Genomic DNA, 17,092 nt, shown 5'->3' on the forward strand with positions numbered 1-17,092 from the left:
CAAAAACACGTTTCTCTCAAGTATTGTAGAGGCAACGTAAGTATAACACTAAATGTACAGCGTCTTCCTTAAGCAAACAGTTGTTTAGTAGTTATGGAATTTCCTGTTAGCATGGAAGCCAAGCATTCATCAGACACCACCAATACTCCACTGAACCTTATAATGAACAAGTTCATTCTGATTCACATTTCTACAATCCATTTTTAGTATTCTTTCCCATCAACACATTTTGTCAATATTAAAGTTATTCTTATTCTTTGCTGTTGTTCATTTACTTATTGAAAATATTTTCTTTAATTTTATGTTTGATAAAATAAGGGTTAAAATCATAGGCACCTATACTTTTTAACTTATACAGTTTTCTAAAGTAATTATTACCTGTTCATTTTGTGTTAGTTTTATTATTCTTACATACACACCCAGAACACTTCACATAGATTAAGCGAATAGAAAAACAGCAAATACTACTTTATGGTTGGGTTGCATGATCAATTAGGAACCTCAACTACCTGGTTAAAGTTCGGAGAGTGAGTGCAAAGTCCCTGTGCACTTATTTCTGCAAGTATTAAATTATATTTCTTACTTATCAGAGTGTCAGTAAATATTGGAAATAAATTTTCACCCATGTATATTCAAAGCTATTGGTCTTATTGTTTGCAAAGACATACCAAATCAATCTGATGTATAGTTTCAAAATATTTCATAACGACTCAAGTTCAAGCAGGAAATTTTGAGAATTATTTTTGTAAACTAAATTTTTCATAGCCCCCCCCCATACTGTTATCCACATAGCTTTTAAATGTCACTGAGAAACTCATTTTTCCTCTGGCTGCACAAAATAAAGATACCTACAGACTATCTGTCTCAAAATTGTGAGATATAGGACAGGTGACTTTTTACCTTAAACATTTTGTAAGTGGTATTCAGTAAAATAAACTTATGTTACTGTTAGACTTAATTATATTTGGACCCCAAATGACAAGATATGTAACTTAACTGATTATTATCAGTAATACCAGAATAAACAATCCACATCTACATGGTCTATTTCCTGTCCTCAGTGGATGTAATAAAAATGCCTAACACTCTCTTGGAGCCTACAATTTCTTTAAGTTGACTCATTCAGTGAACTTCTGGGGCTAATGACAATTAATTTAATTTAACTAAGGGAATCACAATATGCCCTCCTTACTCCTACATCTTTGTCATAGTATGGGTACATCATTCATGTAGGGTGAAGCAGGGATATAGTCCCAGACACTTTGAAGGCAGCTCAGAATATCTGATTAGAACTCTGAAAATGAATGATTGATTAACAGGTCCATGGTGAAAGACTAATAAAATGACAGCAGATTTTGAATCTGTTTTTTGAGAAACAACCTAGGCTCATAGAAAATGCAGTGTAAAATTTGATGAGTGGTGAGAAAGTAAAAAGAAATTAAGTAGTAATAATAGTTTGGCAACACCTATTCAATAAAATACTAGTTAACTGTAAACGATTATAGCAGTAGTGCATCATCATCATCACGGGTTCTACAGCCTATTACAGGCCTTGACTGCCCCAACAATGCGCTTCCATTGGTCCCTATTTATGGCTTTCCTTATCCATCTCTGGACTCCGAGAGCTTAAAGATCTTGTTCTACACTATCAAGCCACCTAATGGGGGTCTCCCTCTCTTTCTTGTTCCTTCTATATTGGTAAATGTTACTTTCTTGCTTGGGTGTGCTTCACTGGCTCTGTACATGTGTCCCAGCCACCTTAGTCTTCCTGTCTTTATTACTTTAATTACAACAGGTTCATTATATAAATGGTATAATTCATCATGCCAACTCCCAAAATATGGTGGTCTTGTTTTAGAATACCGAACTATGGGCTTGTCCAAAAACCAGCAATAATGAAAACACTAGATGTATATTCCATAAATAATAAAGGGTGATCGAAAAGTCACACAACCCATATTAAAATATTTTATTGTTGCAGTTCAGTACAATTTGACTGGATAAATAAACACACAGTATTACTGTGACTATAAAAGAGCCTGCGCAGGTCATACCATGTTGTAACCTCCTTGTGCCTGTCCATCAGTTGTCTTCAGTCGGATACATTTTCTGATTCTCCTGTGCAAGAAAGATCAACAATATTTCATGTGGTGAACCATTTCTGGTCATCGCAAAAACTATTCACTGGGTTGCAGCAGGCATGAAAAGAGAGTGCTTGCCGCATTGCTGAATGAATTGGATATTTCCAACACTTAATTCAGCATTGTTTTTGAAAATGTTTGTCTTCAGGGTTGTTGTGCCTTGTAGTCTCGTATAAGGTTACCGACGTTTCAGAGGTCCATGCTGCCTCCATCATCAGGTAAACTTATACCAGACTACACAGTGCAACAACCCAGAAGACAGCCATCTTCAAACTCACTGCTGTGAAAACCTCAAATCCTACAACACTGTTTTTGTTTTATGATTTCAGTGTAATTTATTTTTTGACAAATTTAATGTATGTCAGGGATGGGTGGCTTTTGATCATTCTATATAATAAACATTTCTGTTCTAATATGAGAAAAATTAATGATAGATTTTATTCAGGTATGTTCATATGGAACATTTCAGTCCAAACCATTTTATTACACTGCACAGTTTAAAATAAAAAGACCTCACACAGAATGTTTGTCATTTCATTAAAGACCTGGAAAAGCGACAAGAAAATTATGCCAGCAGATATGACTGTACAGAGATTGCAGAATGTCCAGTTAAAGTAGTTTTAACATTTAATTGTTAGGACTTTACTATATGATTTTGGTGGTAGAGTTCTTGATTTTAATTAATTCCTTCTGTTTATTTGGAGCTTTTAAATTGTTTTTGTAGGCCGATCTTCACTGCATTTCAGACCCTTCTGTTTTTCACATTGTTATGCAGTGTGCAGAAAGCTCCACAATAGTTGTGAATTAATATTTACAGACAGAAACATACTTTGAGAAGCAAAAGTACATCACATTGGTTATGGAGCCTTGTAACTGTGAAAAGTTGCATATAGTTCATCCGTTATTCCTTCAAAATTACCTTATAAAATCATATTAACTTTACACTGCTTCAAATAATGCCCACTATGGTAGGTTTGTTGTAATGGGGCATACTTGTAATTATGAGTTTCCTGTATTTTTTATGTAGTGTTAATAATACTTCTGAACTTTTTCTTGCAACTTTTCTGGGTTTTAAGTTATGTGATGTAGACTCTACTCCTTCAAAGCTGTAGTGTACGAACTATTAATTTGCAATAAATACAATTTTGTTTCACAAGTGTCATGTGGTATAATGAAGCAACAAAAGAAATTCTGTTACTGGTTTAACCATTATAAATCCCCCCTCCCTGGAAAGAAAGGATTTATCCTAAACATAAGTAACACTGACTTTTATTTTCAGACCTGAGTACAGAATATTTTCTTTGTATTTTCCATAAAATTTGTGTACTTGTGTAATAATTTACAACTTATTATCTCTTCTCTTATTTATATATGTATAGCTTTTATAATAGTAATAAAAAGCATCTTTTTAAGCCAGTAATGATACAGCAAGCATATTTACATATCATTGTATAAAAACTAAGCCAGATGACATTTTAAATTACAATATTCATTCAGCATAATATACAACTTAATCAGCATGTATTGTCAGTTAAAATGACTTCATTTCCAACTTATTTGGCTAGGAATGTGAAAACAGACCAGTGAATATTTCTTTATAGAATTCTAAAGATACACTATAAAATCATAGCCAGATGTTAATAAATTGATTGGAGTAATTTACATTATCTTATATAGGAGCTTACTAAAGGTGATATTCTGAAATATAAAATGTAGAAAACTTAAAGTAACAGCAGAAACAGATACTGTCTGATACAGGAATTTGGAGAATGAAGAAACTGAATTTGAAGACCTGGAATGATATAAAGGACTTTCTCGGTGATTCATATTTTAAAAGTGGGAAGGGGAAGGCATTGTTTTCCTGATATGCAATGTCAAATCTCATTATTGACACAACCGAATGTGATGTCATTATTCCTTGAACAACTGGATCCTCATTTCTTTTAAAGATTATTCTAATAGCAGTTTACTACATCTCACTATCCAGTGTCTATATGGATATTAAACTGCCACAAATCTCTCATCACGCGTAACCTTTATTTAGTAAATTATATAAACAAAGTTAATACCAACACACGTACTTAGGAATTATCTATAGTTGAGTGCATCATTTCAACTGATGTTTACAGTTTGATTACGTGTATATTCAGGACTGGCTTGAATTGGGGAAGGGCATTTCAGGGCAGGTTATTTCACACAGGCATGCCCTAAAAGACTGGATGAAGTGGTAAAAGAGGAACAGAAGATTTAAGTCTAGATCATGTTTTAATAACATCTAACACGCAAATAACGAAAACTTCTTTCAAGTACAGATGGTTGGAATAATAGTACTGTCAATGTTTCCCCAGAAACATTCGAGCCAGTTCTGTTTATATTCAATCACACAACATGTTAAAAACATACGAGCTATTGGTGCTGTAACAACTGATAGGTAATGCTTGTTCACATTCCTGCATCATGTTAGAAATGCACCAGACTTATATTAAAGCTTGTACCAGATCTTTGATATTAACTATCATTACATAATGAATTATTAAAACAATAGTATTATAACAGTGAATTGAGATGGATATCCCTTAAGAACTTGACAAAATGTTAAAAACATCTTGTAGGTAGCAAATGTAACTCAATATATTACGATTCAGTGTGAACAGACGGCACATTTTGTGTAGTAATGACTACAGGAAAGGATGAAGCATGGCGATTTTGATGGCTGTGTCATTTATTTTGTTCCACAAATGTCCAGTAAAGTTTGTACAAACATGGTACATGAAATACAGCTTTCTAGTCTGTTATCTGCTTATTCACTGTCATTATCTACAGCTCAGTTCTTTCAGCTGTAAAAAATCGAAGGGCAGGTTATTTGTTGTACAACATTTTTCAGCAAATTTATATGTCACAAAATACTTTTTCAAGTTTAATAAAAGTTTTTGTTCACTACAAATTTTGTACAATGGAGTTATTGAGGTTTTAAATACATCTGTACCCTAAAAATAAATCCTTTCAAATAATAATGTTTTTAGGTGTATCCAAGAACCTAAAATAACTTTAGAAGTATGTTGTAGCAAGTCAAGTGACATCTGAGCATGTTTCTTCTCTAAAAATGTTTAGAGAAGAAACAACCAGCATTTCTGTGCAAGAAATCTAATTTGTTCATTCAAAATGTTAACGGACATTCACATGCATGGAAATGAAAGAAGAAAAATAAATTGTATGGTGATTTTTTGTTGGTATTGGGGGAAATACAAAATATTAACTGTTGCACATTGTTAATATCAGATGAATTGTCTCTGAACAAGATAACATTGCATCCCTGCCATAGATTATTCCCATCTTGTTACAGGTACACCAGACAACGGCAAGCCTAACCACATCATTAGATTGTATTTGTGGGCCTCCACAATTTACGCTTAATGTTGGTAAGAAACTCCTTATCACTGTGGAGAGATGCTATACTTGCCCTGACTTATTTAAATTTGGAGCAACTTGAATTATTATAATCTTGAACTATGCATCAATTTTTCACTACTGTTTACTTGGAAGTTTGGAAAATATTCTTCTCATTTTCTATAAAATAATGTTTTGTTGGTTCTTCACTTGTATGGCTAGAAAAGTTTCCTAACACAGTACCAGACCTTGGTTTGTTATATACCTTCAGTGCTTTATTCACACAACTGACATTTCTGGTCACAGATATAAGGCAAAATACTATTAAAAGAAAAAGGTTGGCAGTTAGGGACTAAAATTTATGTCGACAAGTTTATCCTTATAAACAAACAAATAAATATATATATATATATATATAAAAAAAACTATTTTAAGTATCATAGTATGATTCCTCTGACTCCTCCATCTGCCAGTCTAAACTTTCATTCATAACTTCCTGGTTTTAAATTAATTCACAGAAGTCAAGTTGTATTTTCATAACCATCACTCACGCTGAATCACGGTTCCTTGAGTTGCATTAATAAATTTCACAGTGAAGTACATTTGCCCACTTAAGTTTGTAAATGTTTTCTGAAGCTATTCCAATTGTGTTTGAAGTGTATGCATAAAAATTATCTGCACATTCATTTCTAGGAAGTAGCTTTTTATTTAATTTTCTGTATCCTTATGCCATATACTTTTAGATTATTTGAGATTATCATCATTATCACTTTCAGTTAATGGGTTTATACATTTTTCACACATACATGCAAACAGTATTGAAAAAGGCAGACTATACTGATCTGTGGGTGTAACTTCCCTTCTAAATTGTCTACACAAACAAAACTATTTGCCTAAAAAGTTTGCATAAATTAAACTTATGTGGTGCCTCAATGGTATATATACAAAATGATGAATATTGACAGTTCATTTTTCCTTTACAGAATACAGAAATATTAGGGGCTGAATTCTGATCTGCACTGCATTGTTATTATTGATTTAAAAGAGCCCCAGAAATATGTACATTACTATTTTATTACTTTTTTTTACTTTAAAATGAATAATACAAGCCCCTTTATTGCATTATTATGTGCAGTGGCTGTCTTACATTTCTAACTCAAGTTTTCTTTTCTTCAAACCCTTTATATTATTATGAAGGTTGGACAGACTACTGCAGCAATTATAGTACCTTTAGGCCTACAAATTTAACTGAATAATTTGCTCAGTTTATTGTAGTATGATTTTTTTTTAAAAAAAATCTGGCCCAAGTTTTACATGTTTCATAGTTGCTACATTCAACTGCTCTTTATATTTTGAATTGTGGGAGTTCCTTTTGACATTACTGCCAACTGAACACAAAATTATATTTCCACAGACTTTATTCTCACATACACATATGGGGGACACAGCATATTGTCATAAGCCTGTATTATTTTTCTCTAAGGAAACAAAAGTAACGCGGAAAATTTTGTGTTTTAAGAAGTGAATTCCAATTACAACTAGTCTCAACTTGACTTTGTTTCTGCAACAGTTACAATTTGCAATGCAGCATGATCCCACAGTGGAACTGCTAGAATCGTTCTGAGATAGCAATCAAAGCAACTTACCTAGATTATTATAAAATGATGAGAACGACGTCTTTGTGCACGTCTAACACACTACATCGTTCAAATTGTTAGAGTATTACTCGAAAAAGTTAGTGAGAAATTTCTAAACATTTTTCCTGTACGGTCTGCTTGCGAGTGCTTTCGTGTTCCGTTTCAAACTAACTCCTGCGCAAAGTACGTTCTGGACTTCCTCCCCTATTACTTTCCATTTCTGTTTCGTGAGTTCACTCACAAAGTTTCCGGATGTGTGTTGTGTTCTTGATTCTGACTCCTACAAATTTACGATGAACTTTCCTCCAACCCTTTTTAAACACCACCATCGCAAACGTCTCATATTCATCTGTAAGTTATTTGACCCCATCCACTCACAAGTGTTCGGCACTAATACAACCTTCTTCACTCATAGACGAACCAAAACAGTAAATATGCTGACGTGTGCAAAAACGCCCAGTCCAACTTACTGCAGCAGTCTGTGTACTGTAATCGGTGTCTGACGGATTCGTACTGCACAATGTTATTTCCTCGGTGCACTGAGACTTGCCGCGTGGTTGTCGGGAAATCGCAGAAGCATTTAACTGTATAGCAAAACTCACTGTAGACAGATAAAAATAAACAAAACTTTGGAGAGAACATGATACATAACAGAGAATAAATACTGTTAAAATATACAACCAATTTCCTTTAATGAAAATAAGCCATACACCGTAAGACGGCAATATGATTTTTATTTTTTATTTGTTGCTTCGTACTGCATAGAAACTACTAGTGGTCAGACAGGTGACTACCTCAATACGAAACCTTCATATAAGACAGACACTTGAAAACCTGTCTCCCTACGAACGATAAAGACTTGTCTGAAGATGGATGCCTTCTGGAATATTGCGCCGTATAATCTGGTAGTCACCTTGATGATAGGGGCAGTAAGTTCCACTGAACCGTCGGTTAATATCTCCCAGACTACAAAGCGCAACATCCCAGACGACAGTTATATTCATACTCGTCGCCGTCAGAACGTGAAACCTCACAAAGCCCTGCTTGTTTACACATTTATTCTAGTTCGTAGGATACAATAATGGGAAAGCTCACGTAAATACGCTAAAGAAAAAAAACTTCACAGGCCTAACCTGTGACATTCCCTTCCACGCATGATGGGGCAGACTCAAATGAAACAGCTTTCTAGAGAATCATTTACAATGAAATAACTTTAGGCTTATAATTTTAACATAATCTGCAAAACTGTAGATGACTGGTGGTTTGTGGCAGAAAAAAAGCTGCTTAAAATACTTTTAACATAAAACTAAATGTTAAATTACGTCTTTTGTATAGGAACGTTCTTGGTTTGCAAATTTAACCCTTCCAGGACTTCGTGCCTGTAATTTGAAACGACACAAATGCTGCTGAGCTATTGCAGGACCGAATGTCATGAATTGCTCGGCCACGTCATTAATTAATGGCTGTGGGAAGTAAACTAAACCATTACGGATAAAAGAAGTTAAATTACCAGCAGTGTACTCAGTGAACTGTCATTACGGAACATGGGGCTGGCCTTAGGGGCGGACAAGCTGGGCTCTTGTCCATAAAACTTGGCTGAAGGAAACGCAAAACTCTTTATCATCCAGTGCTACTGACAGCCTCAATGAATAAACCACAAATAAATAAATTGGGTGCCATATCCGAAAAGACCCAGTTAATTAAAAATTGGCAAAATAATTGCAAAAGCTATATTTAGCTGTCTCGTGGTAAATAATAATATGCCGTGTAATAAACTCTATACCGTACCTTAGAATATATCCACATAAGAAAGAGTTCTGACAATTTAATGCAATATTCAAAGATTTGTAGGATAGGATTTTGGAAGTATTTCTTGTTCCTATAATTGAATGTATCCACATATGAGTTATACATACAAAACAAATATCTGGATTAGAGTATGTGTAGACACGAAGTACGGCTGAACATGAACAATGTCATAAGTTTTCACACTGGACTGTGCCAGATTAATGTTGAAGTAAGAGAGACAAACAGGTGAAGAGAAATATGTAGTAGACATTTAATTTGGAATCGAGTATAATTTTGTAATGAAAGACGAAAGTGAACATTTTGTTCTTCAACAGTGCCACACCAGTTGTAACGTTTATTTTTATAAGAGTCAGTAATGGTTTCTAAACAAGGAAGAATTGTATAATCTAATAATTCTGCCTTGAAACAATATTTTTAAACTTTAAATTAAATTTCAAAACTTTACATGGACTAAATTAATTTTAATTATTATTTTAATAATTAATTTAAACTTGTACATACATTGTTACGTACTTTTCGTGATTTCTGCCAACTTTCAACAACCACCAAAGAAAACGTAACCTTGTGGCATAAAACATATTGTCATAAAACATACATGTTAGTAGTCTTATTATAGCAACGGAAGGAATATCATTCAATGTGGTAATATGCAGAAAGGAGTTAAAATAAGATGTCTTGCAACTGAATGAATATATCACTTGTCTTTTTCAGTTTCTTATTAACCTTTATCATACATGATTTAGGAATTAAAAGCCCCTGAGATAAGGGGCTGCTGGCTGGACTCAACTATTTTGTTTAACAGTTTAATGGTGTGCTGAATTACATGTGAGAAGTGACACATGTCGATAAAGGTTAATTGTGTCAATGGAGAAGTCTCTTGCTGATTCTTTTCTTTATATTGTAAAATCCAGACTCTGTTTTAAACCAATGTCTTGCAATGAATGCAGGATTGATACACTTAATGTTTCAAGGACAAAGAGAACCAAAATATTTTAACTACTCACCAGCTGCAAACACATCAAAGATGTAAAAAGATTTCTAAAATGCAGATCACATATTCTCAAGTATTTAAAAGTCTTATTTCATATAGAAAATAATGGTCATACATATTTCAGTTACAATCTGCTTCTGGCTAATACAAGTGCTGGTCAATATACAGAACAACTGCCATGAAATTTTGATATTATCATTATTATTATTGTTGTTGTTGTTGTTGTTTTTGTAACAGTATTCTAGTTTCTCATTACTGTACTCAAATGTGTGCCTTTATGTCTGAGTGCAGATATCTAATTTTGATTGATAAAGATTTCTGTCTAAATTAAATGTATCTCACCCATTTTTAAAATGTTATATAGAGTGTGAAAAATATATTTTATAGTACATTTGGTGTGAATTTATTTTCTACTATTTTGTATAAAGTTCATTTCATATTAACATGCATGCACTTTCTCCTCATAGCAAAATTAAGAATCAAGCTGATGTGAAATCTGCAACTGCCATAAAGCATGTGCAGTAATAATAACTATTCATAATATGAGGTGACTTTTTAAATATATTAATATCTATTTTATGAAAATTCATTGTTTATTTTCTCATTGGTTCAAGTTTTAAATTCGAGAATATATGAGCATTAAATGACCTTGCAGTGCTATTCAGCATTTTGATATATTTTCTATGTATATAAAGAAGTATTCATATTATTGTAAGCGTCATCTTGTGCCCTCTATTTGATCCTTAAACTTTCTATGTGGCAAAAATGTCTATAAAGCTGTGACTTTTTGTAATTATTTGGTTTTGTTTATTTAAAGAATTCTAGTCTAAATTATAGTAGGCCCTATTTCCATAAATGGAAATAAAAATTTGTGTTCAAAATATTGATGCTGGACATTACAGAAGTAAATAAATTGTTTTGAAAGTAAATTAATGAAATTGCATTGTTGTGTTACTTTTAAATATAATGAAACAACTATTTTAATATCACCTTAATTAATTTAACTTTTATGATGAAAATATGAATTATTTAAAAATCACTTTTATCAGTTCCATCCTTAATCTCATCAAGTTTCTATACATCTCAACCTTAACACTTTTATACTTATAGCAACTGAAATAAACAATATCAACAGTCTCTTAACAACATCAACAATAGGATAAAACACAGGCAAAAGTTTAACAATTACAGTTGTCTGTTTAACCTGGAGAGATCCTTATAAAATTGTTAAAGTTGTTTCCATTGTTAATGGAAATAAACATGAAACATACAATCTTGAAAATCATTATTGTTAAAACACTTGTCATGAGAACTATTCTTTGAGGATAAGCAAAATGAAGTTTTGACCATGCTTCATATAAATCAGTCTTCAATGTACTCAGTGTAACAAATGAACCCATAGTAAAACGATTAATAAGATATGCAACAGAAGATGGTATTCTTGCTCTTAAGGCTCAGTGCATGTTTGCAATATTTTATTTGAAGACATCCTCATTTAAGCTTGTATAATCATGAAGCATTCTATAAGCAAACTTACCATACAACTAGATTTTGGTGCCATAAAATGGGATAAATAAGATGATTTACATTAGAGAGGATAGTTCAGAAAGAGAGGCTGAAAGAGCTAGTGGTCAAAAACAAAGGTAGGAAAGCTGAGAGAAAAATATTATATAGTAATTTCTTCATGATAAAAAGCTGTTTACGAGAGAGGCTTTTCATAGAAATAGGAAGCTTTCACTTTTTAACTGTTTTATCATACTAAAATATTCCATAGAGCAGAGTCCTTTTTGAGAGACTAATAGTTGTTCTGTAAATCCAGAAATTCCTCACTCCTTATGAAATCCAAAGGTACATTACCATATTCACAAATGCTTGCCACCGGGCTCTGTCCTGAGCTACATGAACCCAGTTCATATCTTCAATTCTTTTCTTAATATCCATCCCATCTCTGCCTAGGTCTCCAAAGATGTCTATTCACTTCAGACTTCCTAACAACAAAATGTTATACACATTCATTTATTTATTTTTTGTCATATTTGAATGAGCAGTCATGTCCATCCTAAATGTTATTTTAATTGGGACCCCTCCCAATACACAAACTTCTAAACAGCACATTTAAAGCAACTACCAGATTTTTATTTTGAAAGTTGCAGTGTCATATTAATTTTAAAATTTGTGCTTCCCACCATTTAAAATTACTTTAATTACACTAAATACATTTAAGAATATTCTTTTGTCACTATATTTAGTTTACATAGATATTTTGAGATGAAGTTTATAGCTATTTAGATGTACTTCCTCATTCCTCACTGAATCACAGGGTTTGGCAAGACTCATAATCACAGCTTGAGAAAGTAATCATTATCTTACCAGAGTTTAATTAAATATAAGGATTAGTATTCACAGAAACTTATTTGTAAGTATGTAACCAATGTTTTATCATTTCTAAGTTTACGCAAGCAAGGTATATCACAAATTAGCTGTCACACATGTCTCATGCTTCCTGTACAAATCATTGAGTGGATAATGTATAGCCTATGAATGTATTCTTAGAATTTCTTCATGGGTTACTTAGTTACAGTACGGCATGTCCTCAAGTTGTAGATGGAGGAGACAGACTCCAGATATGGAGGTTAACAGATGCAGTTGCAGCGGCAGAAATAAATTAAAAAAGGGTGGTCCTCAAATCTGTTGTATGGGTAGATGTGGGGGCTAACAACTCTTCACCATACAAAATGTTATGTAGGATCTTGGATAGGTTATTGTCAACAGAGTAACAAACCTTTGGGTTTTATAAAAGGTGGGGAATTTATTGAATAGCTGAGTGACTATTATCTTCTCAAGAAGGACTATGCTTTATGAAGTTGGTGTTATTGAGTAAACAGGATCCATAAAATAGTTCAAGTTCATTCCCAAAAACGTGACCCCATTATATAAATCAATAAACAAGTATACAGTATGCAGTGAAGTGAGACATCCAAAAAAACAAGCTTTGTTCTTCCTTCTTTAGTTACTGTTTCAATTTTACCATCTCCAACATCTATATAAATATTTGGGGCACCTCTCCCAACAAATGGTCAAAACTTCATCTTTCTAAGTAAATCCATATATACCATAAATATATCATATAGTTGGAATAAAAACTGGAAGTCTTTTGATAGCTTACTCTTTCTTGTCTTTACTCATGCTAACTTCAATGTTTCTTCACCAGTATCAAATGTTTACCAAACTCTTACACCTCAGGAAGGACTTAAGAGCAGACAGTTGTAAGATAAAACTTTTTCAACTTGTTAACCAATTTCTGTCGATTATAGTCAACAGACTTAATTCTAAATAATGTTATTATCCACTACTTAAATTCTGATTTGCACTAAACTGAAGTCATCACTTCAATATTTAAAACTAGTAGAGACCAAACCTAATAAACAAAAATTAAAAATCAAATACTTCAAGAACCCTGATTACTCAATGCAGAAGCCCGATTTAATACAATTGAAGTTCCAATTATAAATACATCCCTCCAGAATTAAAAAATAATACAGATAACTACTGTTTAAATTAACAGCAAATCCTGATATAATAATTTGTATACTTTGGCTTAATCAGTGAAATATAATATCATTATATCAAAACATCAGCCGCTCTTCTTCTGTGCCACTCTACAGATTTAAACTGTTACAGTTATTTTAGTTAGACAGGACATGATACAAAAGAAAGAGTGAATTTAATTCTAAATACTTCTACTAGTAATATCAAGTAAGACACTCAATAAACTGTAAGAAGCATGCTACAGCAGTATCCTAGCCACAGAAATATACAATAAATTTACCCACTATGATAGCCTGAGTTCTTATATTTTGACTTCACTGAATTTCATTAAATGGAAGGCACATTTTTTGTTCAATTGGAGTTCAATACACTTTACTCTAAAAATACTCCCTTTGTAATTTTATAAATTATACATAATAGATAATATAAATAAAATAAATGTAAGCTACATGGTATGACAGGACATATGATCAACATCTAGATCTGATAATTCCTCCTCCAAAACCCGAACTGTAGACACACTCCAGCGAAAGTAACATATTGATACAAATTTAACCAGCTGATCTGAACAAAATAATATTTGAACACTTAACAGAATTCAAAACAATCTTGGATCATAACTTCCCTATTATTGAAAACTCTTGTTTTTGATTTTGTTTTAAAATGTTTATGAACCCACTAAAATTTATTTTCCTGTATACAGTATCTACTATACACAACTTGCTAGAAATTAATGTATAAACATAAATAAGTTTATAATTCTTGGACTCATATATGGCATATCTTATTTCAGAATGAAAGAACATTTTTATAAGGCATAATTATCATAATAATTTCTATAATTTTGTGCATTATACTTCAGAGCCACTGAAAGTTGACAAACATAATATTGCAATACTTAGCTTCAATATCAAGTTCAATGTGGGTGAAAACAAAATTCTTAGGGCCATAATTTGATCTAATGGACAGTTAGTTTTAACAGTAATATCTGCACATTTTAAACCAACTTGAATTTATAAAGAAAACTTCAGCTTGGGTAATCAGGATTCTATTTAAAGTCAAGAAGTAATCAGGATTCTGTTATAATTAAACATCTTAACACATTCACTGCCACCTGACACACAAGTCGCACCCACTCTAGGCACGAATGACTAACAAGCATATCTGGTGGTGTCAGTGGCTTGCCTGTCTGATTGGGTTGGCATCATGATTTGGGTTCTTCTCACTATAATGCCACTCACACTAAAGTTTAAGTTACATTTTCATAAATTTCGTTTCTACCTCCATGCTTGTCAAGGTCTAAAAGTAATGGAAGATAAAAGTGATGATTTCTGTATTACAACTTTGGGTTTTTCATTACTAAAGTACAATAGTGTATTGCAGTAAAAAATATAAGAATTATGTAAATTTAGATCTATTAGAAACAATGTGAGGCAATACTAACAGTGAGTTTAGCAATTTAACTGTTTGAAAATATTACTAACAATGTATACTTACTCAAGAAGAACCTTTCAATTGATAAATCAATGGTTCTGTGGAGAGGACTATGTTTTTGATTAATTTAAATATACTGTGATTGGCATAGATAACAAAGGGGCCAAACAATGAAAAAGCCACAAGTGATACAACAAATATATATCAGGTGTTGACTGGCAAGATCTGATTCTTTGATACTTATCTCATGAGAGAAAAACAATTCAGAAATATAAAGAATAGAGACTGTCATTCCATATGATAATGTTCAGACCTTGTGGTATCTGGTACCAGTTGTCTTCTTTTCATACTCAAACAATAAGACCTAACACACCTATGGCCACAAAGCGTATGTCAACTACATGCAAACCAAATGAAAAGGGGAAAGACACTAAAGAAACACTGCAAAGTATGCTATGAAAATTATGTGAAAATCCAGTTCTTTCCTTGGAACCATGTTTTAGTTAGTTTCATCAATGAAAACAATGTTCCCATAGTTACTAAATGTTGTAATAAAATTTCAATTGTTATTGTAAGGAAGGACATGGCAACTTCAACAACATATGAGTACTTTACTTGGGCTGAGCTTGTTGTTTGCCTGTAGTGAAAACTAATTTTGTATTTTTAATGTACTTTCTAGTATTTTAACTATCAAATTAATGCCCTCTGCATGTGTTCTGACCAGCATGAAGTATGAACCACCATTTAGGCTGGGGCCACACGACCATACAAAGTACGCGCGTACGACACGTGTGTTGTACCCTATATGCCCCTTCATAATTCTATGACGGATGTCACGACGTGAGTTACAACGGACGTATTTGTACGGTCGTGTGGCCCCAGCCTTACCAGTAACACTTATGCACATTCACACAAGGTTCCTTTGCAAAAAACTAAAATATAATAGCACAGATAATATCAGGTGCATTATATCACACAAAACCATAAAAAATACACCAGTTATTAGGGTCAGTCATGTACTTCGTTAAGTTGGCAGTGAATATGTTAAATTTGTTTTCGTTAACTGAAGGATAAATTAAAAATTGTATGATGATGCCAGGGGTTCAAGCTTTTAAAAATAAACTGGCTTCCATTTAATTACTTTGACAGTATGTAGGTAGATTCATTTGAGTGTCCTAATAATACTTGTACTTTGAAGGCTCTTTGGCAAATGTAAATTTATGTAACCAAACAAAGATATTTAATTCTGCAACAGTTATAAACAGATTGTGTAGAAAGTAATTTTTAAGGATGATCAATATTTACATATGTGTATGAATGTGTGTAAACACACACACACACACACTTTCAGATGTGGAAATTGATTTCAAACGTTGTGGATGCTTTGGATCAGAGCGAAGCCATACAAATTTACAACGGTGATGTTTTCTGTTATATTTTACAGCTAAGAATAATGACATACTCAAAACGATACTTGCCTGTAAGATATTTCCATTGTTTTTCTTTTATTTATATCCATTAATTATTTCAGCTGTAAATTTTAACACAACAATTTATAGACCTATATAATAGCCCATAAAATAACAATTAAATAATACCTAATCCTTTCAAAACATTAAAGAAGATATGTCTACATTTCTAGCACACACACAAAACAGAACATTATTTAGCTTTAGTTTTGTTAGCCTACTTTCCTTATTCCCACAGGAAAACTTTGGTTTATGGGACCAACGTACAAATTTGTGTGTATAGCCCCACCTCTTACCACCAATATTTAAACCAGCTGGCATATGAGCCATTTCATATCAGTAAATCATACATTTCTATAAACAATTATTTAATGTACTTGTACTGTACCTCCTATATTTTGTTTCTAAGCAAATATTAAAGGTACAGTGCAAAATGTATTAAAATCATTGCAATTGCAGCATTCAAAGTATAATATGCATTATTTTGGACACTCAAAAGATGTTTTGCATAATCCCCCCAACTAAATTATGATGATTAAAGTCATATATCACTGATGATGCACCATCACACATAATCACTTGTGCCATATCATCAACAGCACCACTTCTACAAACAGACTCACTTCACTGATGCATTCAACACCTGAAACAAAACATAGCAAAACCAACATAACC

At 32.7% G+C, this 17,092-nt stretch overlaps 1 protein-coding gene across 5 annotated transcripts in view; it reads right to left on the reverse strand.

The window, feature by feature from the left end:
• Window positions 1-674: 674 nt before the first annotated feature.
• KCNQ (KCNQ potassium channel) overlaps window positions 675-17,092 on the reverse strand; it is a 411,920-nt gene continuing 395,502 nt past the window's right edge. For all 5 annotated transcript variants that reach the window (XM_087350439.1, XM_087350438.1, XM_087350436.1 and 2 more), the window contains 2 exons: window positions 7,175-17,060; window positions 675-2,118 (listed from right to left, as the gene is read on the reverse strand). The gene's annotated coding sequence lies outside the window, so the exon portion shown is untranslated. The remainder of the gene's footprint in view (window positions 2,119-7,174; window positions 17,061-17,092) is intronic.

This window comes from Zootermopsis nevadensis, unplaced genomic scaffold, assembly GCF_977971745.1.
Source record: "Zootermopsis nevadensis isolate Lab colony 2312 unplaced genomic scaffold, Znev_1.0 Znev_ptg000017l, whole genome shotgun sequence".
In the NCBI taxonomy this organism is placed as follows: Eukaryota; Metazoa; Arthropoda; class Insecta; order Blattodea; family Termopsidae; genus Zootermopsis; species Zootermopsis nevadensis.